The 12,294-nt window shown below is 30.9% G+C and overlaps 1 protein-coding gene across 3 annotated transcripts in view; it reads left to right on the top strand.

The window, feature by feature from the left end:
- Positions 1-12,294, top strand: part of LOC147075829 (death-associated inhibitor of apoptosis 1-like) — a 28,205-nt gene that overhangs the window by 2,263 nt on the left and 13,648 nt on the right. Inside the window, exon 1 of one of the 3 annotated variants that reach the window (XM_085942141.1) lies at positions 9,527-9,662. The exons of 1 other annotated variant lie outside the window; for it this stretch is intronic. The gene's annotated coding sequence lies outside the window, so the exon portion shown is untranslated. Of the gene's footprint in view, positions 1-9,526; positions 9,663-11,359; positions 11,684-12,294 lie in introns of those variants that run through there. One more of the 3 variants, XM_085942146.1, reaches the window with a different exon arrangement.

Here is a 12,294-nt window from a genome sequence, read left to right as displayed (position 1 = left end):
TTGACAGTGGATTGGCACTCCAGACATGGGGTCTCTCCATATTAATTATGTTTTATCAGGTTTATAATCAATATGAAACTTTCACTAAAAGATTTCTCAGGTTGGTTTCCAGATGCTAATGTAAAAAAACATGAATGTCGTCGATCTACTTTTTGAGATAAAGAAACATAAACACATTGCATAAGTACTCGTGATAGTTTTACATATGTAGCACACGGCTGAAGGTGGCCAGGGGGACGGACTAGTCTAGTGTAGATATTATTATTTTAACCCAATGCTTACGGGCCCTTTTAATTAATTTTGTAATTAACGTGTTAATTTGCATTTGAAAAGCAATTAGTAAAAACACAATTTTGTGCGGCCCGTAAGCATAACTAACTACACTTGACTTATGTGAGCTAAACTTCTAGACAAAATATAACATTAATATTGCCTCCTAAGTATTTAATGTGTTTATTGTCTATGATCGCAATTATGGACGTTGTTTACATTGCGCATGTTGTATTGACTTGTCTCATCTTCACCCTTCCACTCTTGTCTCCAGCCCCCAAGCTATCAAACCTTGCCGATATGCGATGTGTATATTGGTAAACACTGTCGTAAACTCATAGAAAGCAAACAACGTCCCAACTCTAACTGATTTTCGACACAAATGTGAGTTAAGGTTTAGAGCGGTTTAGAGTTTAAATTAATTGAAATAAAACAAAAAATATAATTTAATAACCATCAGTCCATACTTTAGGGTCAAAGAAACGTATCTCATGTTTGTCTACTTTACTGGAGAACCCGAAAACAAACAAATTTACATTCCACTGACTTTAACAAGAAAGTGGGGCAGTGAAAATTAAACCCATCAGCAACGTTCCCTCTAATTTTTCTATTGTGTGTGCGGATCATCAACGCATCTGAGCAATGTCACTTTTCATCCGGTGCGGTAAATTTACGACCCCCCCCCCCAACCCACAAACACGCACATACAATTTTTTATTAAAACTTATATTTTTATGGTATTTATTAATTTCGCAATTAACGTACAAAATTAGCATTTTTTGCACAGATGTATCCGTACTTTCATCAACAATTTATTAATGTATGAAACCTAGACTGCCATACTTCGTCAAAAAAATCTTTTTTAATGACTGCATTAATGCATTCGATAAATTCGAACGCATAATTTTTACTTCGTCAGCTTTCGCGAATATCTGTGTATTTAGATACATGATTATGAACAGCTTGTACATAAAAAGCATAGAAGCATTTCATTTTATAGCCAATAGTACATTATCAATTATTAACACTTTGACTAGATCGCAACCAGATTTTTTGCACTCAGCGATCTCAATCCTATTCTTTCGTTCTTCAGGTGTTTCTGTCATTATTTTCAGAAGTCCACCTCTTTTCAAATTTTTCAATTTCTTAACAGTATCCCGGTGTACTTTAAATGCCTTTTTAGAAGATACAACCTCCATTCGATCCACTTCTGTCCAGACGTGAATTCTCCTTGCATATTTGCTGCGGAGCATATGATGCATTTGATACAATCATCTGTTTCCGAATAAACAAATATCCCTATCACCAATTCTTACTTTTTGCGAATGCATTGAAGATGGCATTTTTGTTTCAACAATTTCAGAGAGCCATTCCAATTTAAATTTATCGCAGGATTTCTTCTTAATGATCGCATTTGAAATATCCCATCCACTCCTTTTTGACATTTTTAGGGGATAACCTATAATTATTGTACTATTATTTGTAACTGTGCAAGCAATCGTATTGTTGCTTGACACTTGAATTGTTTGTTACATACACTGAACACACATGTAGTTATTAATCTGGCAGAGAAAACTTTCTTTCACAATATTTTTGTGTGAGGACTGTGCGGGGGATGAAAACATGTGTGCGGACACATTCTGGTAGGTGTGCGCGCGCACACCTTACAGGGAACATTGCCCATCAGCATATCTATTCTTTATACAAGACTGTTTTCGGCAGCTATCTAGGGTAGGTTTGTATCGAAGTATTAGCCTCATATTGAAATAATTACTATTAAATCGCAGGAAATTAAAATGTAAAACTGGTGATCAAATAATGTACTAAAATGAAACGGGATTGCAGAAACCGTGCGAATATCAGGAAAACATGAATTCCGGTTCGAAGTTCCACTGTTTTTTAAAGGAATATACTATTTACTAAAAAACGACTAGGGTAAAATGGTTTTTGAAAATTTTCGAGTTAGATATGTATTTAGATGGATATTTTTGTTATCTATATGATGGTCAAAGATTGAAATTTATAAAATGCCAAAAACTTTCAATACGTATTATCAAAAATTAGGTTAAATTACAAAACCCGCTAAAATGGTTGGGTGTGCTTTTCAAATACCCCTAAAATGGATAAGCCAAAATACTCTTTAGAATGTACGAATTAAATAATAAACACATAAAGTTCACAGATTTATACATACATATGAGTTTTTCTCATTTTTCTCAAAACTACCAAAAATCGTTTTAGGGGGTTTTGAAACTAGGCGCTTCATATAAACAACTGATAAAAGATACATTTTATAACTATATACTTAAAAAATTATTATTATTTATCAATACATGATAAATAATCACATGTAAAATTATCAGAAAAATAAAAGTGAATAATGATAATAATTATTGTGTAAATAAGTCTTGAGCGTTTCTATAAATTAGCTGTAAAAATTTAATTTGACATTCAATTAACAATGCTCTTTTAAATGGACTATTTCAGACCTAATTGATATTCAATTATATAGATTTAAAACTATTTAATTTATTTACATACCACTATTACAATAATATGAATTTATTATTGAATTTTATCCAATACAGCGAATATGGTATAAAACCATAATATAACATAAGTTTTGATAAAATTCCGTAAATTAATTGCGAATATAAATAACAATGAAATGAAAATGAATAATCATGCCTTCAAGGTGTGTTTTATTATTTTATTAGAAATGACATCTTGATATCTGTGTCATAATAGATACAAACTGATTATCAGAACATATTATTATGTACGTAGAATAATTCACACATATATGACTGTTATGAAGACGTTGAAAGAAATCTTATTTTATTGGCTTGTAGTCTAAATACATGAAAGTCATTTTCATATTTTGAACAATCATCACTTTAGTGCTCTGAGATTTATTTGTCATGTAAAAACACCTTGCAATATTGTTACAAACATATTTTTTTTTATATATATACTCGCACAATTATTAATTTAGAGCATTTAGATTTTAGATAAACAATAGTAAAACCTACATTATAACTTTACTAATCGTGAAAACAGACCTACAGATTTCAATGCTGACGTGGTTATTATTTTTTTTTTATGACATCAATATTTGATGACACTAAAAACTTTTTAGAATAATCAAGATAATATGTTCTAAGTACCAAAAATTAATTTGAAACCCTCTTAATCTCTGCTGTAAAATCATTATCTATATAATTTTATTATTTTATCAATTTTCAATATGAGTGCTTGATTACACACGTACTTGAAGTTTACACCGTCACAGAATAAAAAAAACTTATACGTATTAATAAATCAATCACAATGGCGACACTCAGACTTTGTTTACTATTAATACTGCGTCTCTTCTAATCAAGAAAATAACAATAATAATTCCTTAAAAATATAATTTTGAAAAACTGCAGAAAACTTACCTATTAGAAATAATATAATTTGATAAAAGGTAGGCCAAATGGGACTCGAGTCACATTTTTCACTGTCCGGGTGCACTTATCATTTGAATTATGGGTCCGTTTATGACTTACTTATGCGAACTAAATATAAAATTGTGTCATGGGTACCAAACTTCACCAGCTCTGTGATTAAATCGAGGCAATGATATTACTTACATGATTTTATACCTGGCACTAGTGGGTCTATTCAATACACAAGGCTACTTTCGGTCCGCTACGGCAGCTAAATAGGGTAGGAAAGTATCGAATTATATACTTTCCTACCCTATTTAGCTGCCGTAGCGGACCGAAAGTAGGCTTGTGTATAGAATAGACTCGCAGGTGTTTGTCTTTCTAGATCTGTCTTTCTATTCTTTCCTATTTGAGAATAATTATATATTTTTTTTTGATACAAGATTTAAGATTTTACCTAGAGGGTTTTATGTGAACTTTTGGTATTAAAATAATAATTGTGGTGATTCAAGAAAGTTTTTAGTGTGGTAGAAGTATAGTCATTAAAAAATACTGATAACCATGTCAGAATAATTGAAACATGATGGCTTATAGATCAAGGACATATTCTTCTGGCATTGCGGGCACGACCAAATCACTTTGGAACGGCCATTTGAAAGTAACTGACAAGAGTCTGACACCATTCTACATGATATCTTATATCAGTTTGTTGTGGTTGGAGTCATTTAAAAATACAGAAAAAAACATTTATATATGTTTTTTAAATAGGTAAATAATGTTTATCTCTAATTATAAGTCAACAGACTGCTTTTAGTACAGTCAGCGGAAAAATAGAATAATTATGTTTATTTTCAACCAACATAGTTGCTGGATTGAATCACTTATCATGTTTACATACATTTGAGGGGCTTAGAAACAAAAACGGCAGTTTCCGTTTTCGTAAAATGTACGTAAATTGTTAAAAATGTCTTATATTATCTTCCGAGGTTTTCTGAAAAAAGTTTTTTTAAATGTTGCTTGTGTATTAATTATATGGAACATTTTATAACAGTTTTTTTAGAAATCATACCAATAAAAGAGAAATAAGACATTTTTATTGACCATTTTACCAAAACAGAACATGAAAAAACAGAACAGTGACAAAACAGAACAGCGATAAATAGAATTATGATCTTTCAGGAAAAATATAACATTTAAGATTGAAATTCTCATATCTTTATATTATGTTCCATAGATATTTAATAGCACAGATTTTCAATACGCTGTAAAAAAAAATCAAATTACTTATATAATTTCTGCATTCTTATTCGCTGGAAAACCTCAATTAAACAGGACTCAACTCGGTGTTGCCGGCTAGCTTAGGTATACATATCTCGTCTTCATCAATCTAATATGTTCAAAATGCTTGGGTAAACTGGAAACAGATAAATTATTGAGGTTTTAACGCCGAATGGCCAACAATCGTATAATGATTACATTATACAATTTTATGTAAGTACTCTATGTATAAAAAAATGCGTTATTTTCAAAATAGCGAATGTGCGAAATCGACTATTACATGAAATGGGCAAAATTTTGCCTAAATCATGTAATAGTCAAGCCCGTTGCCTTATTCATGAATTAGGTAAATTATCTGCCGAGTGCGTGAATTCGCCAGGGTATGGAATTCTTAAACTGTCAACGTGACAGTAGAAAAAGTAAATTTATACGGATGGTGTTATTAGTTATAATTGGACATACTTAATATAATATTATTATTATTTGGTTAGGTTATGTTAGGTTTTGTAATTCTGAATTCAACTGAATCTCCATTTTGAGGTTAGCTAACAAGTGTCAACAAACTATCAAATCATACTATCACAAACAAACAATCGACCATTGCACGATTGATACCGAAGCACGAATCACCGCGAAAATACCTTTTATTAAAATTCTTCCGTTATCATATTATAGTTCTAGATTTTTTTTGGGCATAGTAAATGGAAATGAATGTCATTGTAGTTATTGATTGGTATATTTTTATATAATCAATGACATTTCGATTAGTTGCAAAAAACACCACCGGAGCGCGACCATTTATTTTGACCAGTGCATGAGCATTTGACACATTTGGTTTAGTTGCAAAAAACACCAACGTAGTGCTACCATCTAATTTACCCAATGCATGAACTAGGCAGAAAAATTACTGTCGAATTCACGCACTTGGCAGATATTTTTCCTAATTCATGAATAAGGCAACGGGCTTGCATTTTTCATGATTTAGGCAAAATTTTGCCCATTTCATGTAATAGTCAATTTAGCACATTCGGCGTAACATATACATACCTACCTAATAAACAAACAGTGTTGATGATTTCACTTAAAAATTTTAAAATTTTAAAATATGAAATATTTATATATATTTCGTTTATAAACTCAAGTTTATAAGTATTTAATTAATAAATAGTTACGACAAAAATTAATGTTTTATTTTCCACTTGGCTATTCTGTTTTATCACTTATCTGGGTTTAACTTGACATTATCTGCGCATTTAATAAAAAAAAATATTTTATAGATAGAAGGTTGTCGTACATCTAAGACCACATGGGTATCTCTGTAATAATTCAATAATATTGAATGATTATCATCATCATATAAGTGAAGATATTAGAACAATGGGAACTATAATTTTAAAAAATGTATTCATGTAGGTAGGTAGTTATTATCTTTTAAAAAATATTGAGATTAGTTAACAATAAAACATTTGTTTATTATGAGTAGGTACTTACGTAGGTAGATAATTTTGAATGTCATGTATCGGGCCATTATTAAATTTATTAAGCACATTTTATATCTTTATTATCATAAGATGCAGTTTTATTTATACAGTATAATGAGACAAATTTCTGCGTACAATAAAATATGCTATTTCTTACTTTATTATAATATTCTAAAGAGGTCAACAGCTGTGATTGTCAATGAACTGTGTTATCACAATTTTATTATCAGCAAGACATGTGGAGAAAACATGTTTGAGCAGTGGCAAAACAGATTCGAAATGTATATTTTTTGGATGGATGCTGTGCTCTTATCTTCCATGCCTATGGTTGAATAACAAGTCTCTCTTCATTCATTTTCATTCTTCCAAAGATAAATACGGAACATTCAGTGACGTCCCTAGGTAAAGAATTGTCATTAAGCTGAATATAAATCTCGCCTCCTTCCATTGTATGTAAATTCATTACCTCAGCTATCAAAAACAGATAAATGCAACAAAAAAACCTTTGGGCTCATTCCTGGGCATCTATTCTATACAAAAGACTGCTATCGGCAGTTATCGAGGGTAGTTTTTCATATTTTTTTATTAATGTATTATAATTTTTACAATAAGTTAGTTGTAATTGTTGCAATAAGTGCTATGTTTTAACAGCACCTCTCTTGGCTGTGCTAACTTTTAAAGCGAGATAGACAATTTTGACTGTTTAGACAGCTAACTTACTATAACAAATTATTACACCTCAATACAAACATATTATGATAAACTACCCTCGATAACTGTCGATAGCAGTCTTATGTATAGAATAGATGCGATGATAAGTAAGTATTTATAATACATTACGGTTAGTGGATGCAAGTATTTAGTTGGTGAATATTATATACTTAGGATATACTAGGTACCTACCTAATATTAGCAGCCAATGGTAATTAATTTATTTATACATGCTATTATTTTGTGGTCTTATTCCTTACAATAGTAAATATATAATATTTATTCAGTGGTTTGTAATAAGTTTAATTGTTAATTATAGAAATATATAGATATTTATATAGAAAAAATATTTTTGAAAAAAGTATTAATATAAAATTGTTAGCAAGAACGAGTAAGCTTCATCATAAAATATTGGAGAAATCCGTGACATCGGTTAGTAAGTAGGTACCTACTTTTATTTAATAAACAAAAAACGATCGCCAATAGTAGCTTGATTTGGAAACGCTGATGAGCAGGTATTAAAAGGCCAATAGTTAAAGTTTGTCGTCATTAGTATGTCACCTCGTAGCATAGTGGATAATGCGCGGATTGGGGCGTAAACTCAGGAGATGCAGGTTCGATTCCTGCCGGGTGTCTTACTTTTTTCAAAAAGATTTTTTCTATTGGTTATAATATATTTTCTCAGAAGTGATTTTCAAAATTATGTATGTTTAATTTTAGAATGGTACATTCTTAAATCTTGTGAATTATTCGTTGAATAAAAAAAATAGTTAATTAAAAACTATTTTTTTACTTATTCCGAAAAAAAAACCGAAAAAAGCGAAAGCCGCATGTTGTTATTATCTACGAACTTGGGTAATTACGATCATTAAGTATTTAAATAGTAAAAGTAATTAATAACAATTATCATGTAAATAAATATAACATTTGAGGTGCGTACTTTTTGACCACTCAGTAATCCGTGGGCCGTGCAGTAATATGCTACGGTCTTAAATGCCGAACGTTCTTGTTTTGTCCCGAACATTCATTATTCTGAGAGAGCGCTAAAATTTTCCCGAATATCCACGAGTACTTGTAAATAAAATGCATTTAATGATTTATACCAGTATATTATTCTTGGAATCTATTCTTAGATAATGTTGAAATCATACAGTGTAGAAAGAATGATTGATACATCTACTGATATTTAAATATACGACAATGAAATTTGTTTTCGTCTAGTGTAAAATTGACATTTGGTCTATTCGGGAAACAAATCCTATAGCGACGACATGTTTGGCCATATCCTCTGTTTACAATCGGACATGGTATTTTAAATTATTATAATCTGAATTCACACAGCAGCTGATAAGGAGAATGGCGACTTACAAATCTATCTTTGGGCATTGATGTTTTTAAAAGATTGGAAGAAAATACAGTATTGTGACAATCTTTTTGTAATATAAATTTGGGATTCAGTACCTATCTATCACTTTTTTTAATTTATATTTTGTTACCTACCTACTTTATGTTTACAATGGCCGAGCAGTAACGTGTCGGCTTGGTGTGTCGTGGGTTCTGGGTTCGAATCCCGGATCTGGCAAATTTGCATATTATTTTTCAATTTGTGTTTGGAGTCAGAATATGGTCCTAATAGGTTCATAGGTCCTAATCTTGTAAAAATAAAAATTGTTAATATACTTTGTACGGACCAAATCCATATTATGATCGAAGATGGTGATGTGTACCTATATTTATTTATTATTTCAATTTACCATCAAAAATATTTTGTTATTGTATTTTGCCCTAATATAAGATAGGTACTAATAATTATTATTAGTTCATCATTCAGAGTAGGTATCATCATAACTGGTTCAAAGTTACCCAGATTTACGACAAACTTGTAATTTATTTGGACTTAGTACCTATCATTTTAGTTGGCCACATTAAATATTGTATAGATTGAAGAATTTCTGAGATATACCTACACAAAATATCGGCACTTTACTTGGTTATATATTATTATAATCACGAAAATTAAACCAATGGCAGTAATTATGTGTTTCTATCATTTTACTCCGTGTGATATATTTTAATATTTGTAGGTATCCACAAAGTACCTATGGGTCCTTGTTCACATTTTTATCTTGTCAAGGAAAGCTTCATTTAAAATAAAACAGTCGACGCAATTTTTTTTTAATAATACTACCTATAAATTTGTTAAATTACCTAGGCTGTTTCAGAATCAGTAGCACTTCAGTTTACCAATTTAGATCTACCTACCTACATTTTTATTCTTCTGATTTTATGTTGTTTGCGATGGTATTTGTGTTTGCGGCAACACTTGATGTCTGCTGTCTGCGCCATCGCCGCCATCTTGCCAAGTTTAATACTTCTTGCGTCCCAGGTGTTATCCAAATTTAACTCAGCCTTATTTTTTAATTTTATTTATAGAAAAAGTATTGTTTTGATTAACGTATTGGAAAAATCACAAGTTCTACTATACTATAAGGTAAGCATATAAAATTAAATATTAACTAAACGCTTGGCATAATATTATTGTGTACAAAATTGTTTTGTCATTTGGAATCAGATGACGCGTAGTTCTGGTGTACAATGGCGTAGGCCGTAGTATGTGGCACATGTAATTATAGAATTTCATTTAGAAGAAAATGGGTGTTCAGACTTTTCTATAGATTTTTCGTATTACAATTATCCGTATGGAATTCCTGGAACGCCTCAAGTACTAAAGACATACCGTGGGACCTTCTGGAAAAAAACCTGTTTTCTAGTAAATATAGTTTGGTCGGTGGTGGGGATGGAATGTTGTTAGCATGAATGACGCAAACGGGTTTATGGTCGGTTCCATATCATTTTATGATTAAACGGTACACACTTTCTAAAGGGCGAAATATAAAGAAATCGTAAGAAAATATTTTCATTCGTAATAATTAATGGTTCAATGGCCCAAACTGGGATTGATTCATTTTCTGGTTACTAAATTAAATAATGTTGATTTAATTAAAATTATTTAAAAAAGCTGACAATATACAATGTAAAACACTCCCACGTTATGTATTTTATTTTTTATGAACATTTTATTTTTAAGTATGGTATATTTATTTTTAAATAACGACGGTGATCTGACTATAGTATCTATCTGAAATAATAGTAAATTTTTCAGGGGGTACAAGAAACTGTTTTTGTCGGTATCAGTATTATTTTTAGGTACTGTTCGGTTATGAGGAATACAGCGGAAAACACATTTTTAAAATAGCCGATATACTGGATTATTTGTTAGGTTAACCTAACCTAACCCAAACTAACATATAATCCAGTATATCGGGTATTTTCAAAATGTGTTTTCCGCTGTATTCCTCATAACCGAACAGTACCTATTTTTATTTTTAAAATGAAATGATTTAATATTAGTACTAAAACAGTGATTTAAAGAAGATGTATGGAAATTTTAATGTTATATAATAAAATAAATCGTGCAGATTGTATTTCTTTTTAGTTTATAGACACTTCTTCCACCTCGTAAATGAGTCGATGCAGGTAGACACTATTTTCCGCGTCAAATTTGAGCACTTTACGATTTTTTTCGTAGAACAATAATATTTCCATTCGATCTGTCAACCAAATTTTGTACAAAATACACCAATAACCCAGAATTCGCCAAAACTGCAGATGGATATTATTGTCAGCTCACCGTCGTAAAAACTAAATCACTCATTTGTATATTATATAATGGAAATTTGATGACCATCAATGAAAAATTCGGTTACCTGACGGTAAATCTAACGTTATCTATGAGTCTGCCTATCGAGTATTTAATCGTATCTTTAAAAAATATCTTCTAAAATTCCCGATCTCAACGCAACTAAATGGTCACCCTCCCTTTAATACTGCGTCATAAATAATTCCATAGAATATTGTATACGTACGTATAATGTTACACTACTACTCACAAATGCAGCGATGACCTCAACAGGATGTGTATAATGAAATATAATAGGAATTTTAAATTTCGAGTTTATTTACTTACGTTTTTTTTTTTGAAGGCAGTTATTTTTATCTTTTTTAGCTTTTGATGTATTTTTAAAGATTTCTCAGCTGATTTTTTTGGAATCAGATGCTAAAAATTATACAAAGAGAAAGTATAACTGATATTGCAATGCTATTTTGTAAGGCAGCCGTTGAATTAAGATACGAAATTGGCTCGGCTCGATTAACGGTAGCCGTTTTTGAATGAGTTTGAAAAATAAACAAGTATTATTAGTTCTAATCGTACAATTTTTGCTCAACTGTCACCTTTGTGCCATGTAATCATAATTTTGTATTATGGACTTACGTCTACGTGTTACACTGTGGCGTTTTTCATTGGAAATGAAACTTCCTTATTCGGTTGTGGCCATGTTTAATTTTCCTCACAATTTGTGATGTCACCAATGTGACTTTACACTCCGTCCAATTAATAATAATCAAAACGTTCACTGAAATTTTGGGACGCCGCTGCTCTTAAATTTAACGGTATGTATTTAATTATCACATTAATAAAAATTAAATTTTTTAATACCCATACCTTATATGGTGTTGGCTACCCTATCGCTGATCGCACATAAATGCTGAATTTTTTTCAAGTAAAGTGTAGCGAGTTTCAGTCGCCACATTGATGTTTATTATTATAATAAATGGACTGTTTTGTGTGAAAAATAAAATGACACCAAAATTTTAGTCTTCCAGATATAATTTTTATTCTTTCCTAATGACCAAAACATATACAGATGGAAATGACAGAAAATCGAACCATCTTTTGGTGTCTAATAACATATTTTCAAATAGTGTATCTATAATACCAGGCATCTCCAACGAATCGGTCGCAGGATTTTGATCAATCGCACCGCACTATGGGCTTCGTAATAATAATGTAAAAAACGTCTACATTCGATTGTAATATAATATTATTTAAATTTTGAACGGGAAGCATTAATCTTTCCTATGTTATTTCCTTAACCAGCTTACGTCAAATTAATTTTTAAATTAACCACGAGGAAGCCCACGCGACCTCGTCATATCACTTGTTTCGTATTGCATCACTCATGGCCTGCCACAGGAGTGAGAGAAGGTGACGGTGTAGTTTC

Source organism: Rhyacophila brunnea, unplaced genomic scaffold, assembly GCF_057557595.1.
Source record: "Rhyacophila brunnea isolate RB1 unplaced genomic scaffold, BYU_Rbru_1.0 scaffold_14, whole genome shotgun sequence".
NCBI lineage: Eukaryota > Metazoa > Arthropoda > Insecta > Trichoptera > Rhyacophilidae > Rhyacophila > Rhyacophila brunnea.
This window is presented reverse-complemented; position numbering and strand designations above follow the sequence as displayed.